Source organism: Hoplias malabaricus, chromosome 10, assembly GCF_029633855.1.
Source record: "Hoplias malabaricus isolate fHopMal1 chromosome 10, fHopMal1.hap1, whole genome shotgun sequence".
In the NCBI taxonomy this organism is placed as follows: Eukaryota; Metazoa; Chordata; class Actinopteri; order Characiformes; family Erythrinidae; genus Hoplias; species Hoplias malabaricus.
Window position 1 is genome coordinate 10598501 of NC_089809.1, and position 3359 is coordinate 10601859.

Consider the following 3359-nt stretch of genomic DNA (forward strand, 5'->3'; position numbering starts at 1 on the left):
AGCAAGAAAGGGTTTTCTGGTTTGATTTTTTTAAACTAGTAAGTAAGTCTCATAGACAGAACTGAAAAGGCTAAATAATGTCTTTAATTCATAATGAAAGTGATTTTTACATTTGAAAGTTTTATAATAGTTCAAAATAAATGTGATAAAACAAGCAAAATGCATGTAGACAACCAACGTATCATGTTCATGCATGTACAGGTGCTGGTCATAAAATTAGAATATAATGAAAAAGTTGATTTATTTCAGTAATTCCATTCAAAAAGTGAAACTTGTATATTATGCTCATTCATTACACACAGACTGATATATTTCAAGTGTTTATTTGTTTTCATTTGATGATTATAACTGACAACAAATGAAAAATTCAGTATTTCAGAGAATTAGAATATTACTTAAGACCAATACAAAACAAAAGGATTTTTAGAAATGCTGACCAACTGCATGAAAGTATGAACATGAAAAGTATAAGCATGTACACTCAAAACTTAGTTGGGGTTCCTTTTGCCTGAATTACTGCAGCAATGCGGCGTGGCATGAGTCGATCAGTCTGTGGCACGGCTCAGTTGTTATGAGAGACCAGGTTTTTCTGATAGTGGCCTTCAGCTCTTCTGCATTGTTGGGTCTGGCGTATTGCACCTTTCTCTTCACAACACCCCATAGATTTTCAGGCAATGGTCAGGCGAAGGACATGTGAGTTTGCTGGCCAATTAAGAACAGGGATACCATGGTCCTTAAACCAGGTACTGGTAGATTTGTCACTGTGTGCAGGTGCCAAGTCCTGTTGGAAAATGAAATCTGCATCTCCATAAAGTTGATCAGCAGCAGGAAGCATGTAGTGCTCTAAAAATTCCTGGTAGATGACTGTGTTGACCTTTGACCTCAGAAAACATAAGTGGACCAACACCAGCAGATGACATGGCACCCCAAACCATCACTGACTGTGGAAACTTTACACTCAACTTCAAGAAATGTGGATTCTGTGCCTCTCCTCTCTTCCCCCAGATTCTTTTGATTTCCAAAGGAAATGCAAAATTTACTTTCATCAGAGAACAGAGGCTTTGAACCACTCAGCAGCAGTCCAGTCCTTTTTGTCTTAAGCCCAGGTGACACGCTTCTGACACTGTTTCTTGTTCAAGAGTGGCTTTACACAAGGAATGCGATGCTGAAACCCATGTCTTGCATACGTCTGTATGGTGGTTCTTGAAGCATTGACTCAGGCTGCAGTCCAGTCTTTGTGAATCTCCCCCACATTTTTGAATGGGTTTTGTTTCCCAATCCTCTCCAGGGTGCAGTTATCCCTATTGGTTGTACACTTTTTTTCTACCACATCTTTTCCTTCCCTTCACCTCTCTATGAATGTGCTTGAGCACAGAGCTCTGTGAACAGCCAGCCTCTTTAGCAGTGACCTTTTGTCTTGCCCTGCTTGTGTAAGGTGTCAATGGTCATCTTTTGGGCAACTGTCAAGTGAGCAGTCTTCCCCATGATTGTGGAGCCTACAGAACTAGACCAAGAGACAATTTAAAGGCCTTTACAGGTGTTTTGAGTTAATTAGCTTATTAGAGTGTGGCACCAGGTGTCTTCAATATTGAACCTTCACAATATTCTAATTTTCTGAGATACTGAATTTGGGGGGTTTTCCTTAGTTGTCAGTTATAATCGTCAAATTAAAAGAAATAAACACTTGAAATATATCATTCTGTGTGAAACAAATGAGTATAATTAACAAGCTTCACGTTTTGAATGGAATTACTGAAATAAAAAATTTTTTTCATGATATTCTAATTTTATGACCAGCACCTGTACTCCAAAGGAAAATGGTGCAAAAGGTCATTAATTTGTAAAGATAAGGAAACTAGCTGCACAGCATTGAAAACCAAACTGATATTTTATTTAGTTTATTGTTTTTTTTTTACACAATTTTCTATACTAGCTAAATACCTTAGGAGAAGGACAATAAATATCCAATTCTGTGGTCAACTAACAGAAGGCCACAATGGAAAACATTGTTACAGGGGAAAGGGTGGGTCTTCATTGTAAAAATTAATCTACGTGAACAGAAGTCAATTTTATAAAAAATATTATGTTAAATAAACTGCCTCTAAAAGCTATTTATCTGAGCAGTAAGTTCATTTGCTTAAAAAAAATCAACAACAAAGTAAAACAAATAAAAACCCTCATTCAAATAAAAACTAACATTATTGGTTTAATCCTTTCCAAATATTTCCTTGTGGGCAGTGATATATTATCTGAGGTTATCATGCAACACCTAGTTATACCATTTATATAAATGCTTAAATATTTTTAATGTGCTTCTCTGAAACAAACAGTTCTTCACACTTGCACACATCAACTACATTTTAGGAAAAGAAAATCATTGTACTTTTTCTGAATTTTCTGAATTACTGAGAAGATAAACAATGTCAAAAAAATGTCTCATAAGTAAAACTCCTAGACAAGGCTAATTGCTTGTGTCCTAAGTAAAATACTGAGGAATTTTGTTTGCGTAATAAAATATGATGAATTACTGAATACGGTTACTTCAATACCACTGAGTACTGAAAATTTTGATATTCAATGCCAAATTTCAATACCTAAGTTGAAAGTCTTATTAGCATTCATAAGCCAAGCAACATGCTTTTCCAAAGCTGTCTTATTCATTGTCTACATTACATTCTATCAGTGGCGGATACTGGTCTTTCAAGGAGGGGAAGCTCAATTTCGGCCTACATCATAAAATGTGTCGGTTTATTTATAAGTAAATTCTACCCTCCGTTCCTTTTTAAGAAAATGATTTTTGACCCTGTCGTACCAACAAGGCGTCTTTTCCAGGGACTTGACTAGTGTCCACTCAATGGCCAGCAGATCTAGGCTGCTTAAACGGCCTTGGCCCATATGAAGCGTGTCCGCCTGTGCTCCCACCGATCTTTACACCAAAGGATCGCTGATTCGTTCATTTCGCTGTCCATCAAAAAGGGATTCAGCCTCAAACAGATCATCCAATCATCATGCAGAAGCTGAGCGTCCGGGCCAGCCGAGGCCAGCCCACTGCCCCATAGACCCCCAGAGACGCTGAGCGTCCGATGGGCGGGACAAAGCCCAGCACTTATCCAATGACTCGTCTCGTTTCGCTGCACTTCGCTGCTTCGCTATTGAACTCCGTGGACGCTCAGCGTCCGCACTGTTTAAAACTCTGTGAGAATTATTGAGAGGAAAGCCGCGTCTTTAACAGTGATAAGAAGCTGATTATGAACAAAAGTTGAGCGCGTTGTAGTGCATATTTATTCAATGACATATACACACAACAGTATATATTTGATCACTTATTTTTTTACATTTTAGGGGAAGCTGAGCTTCCC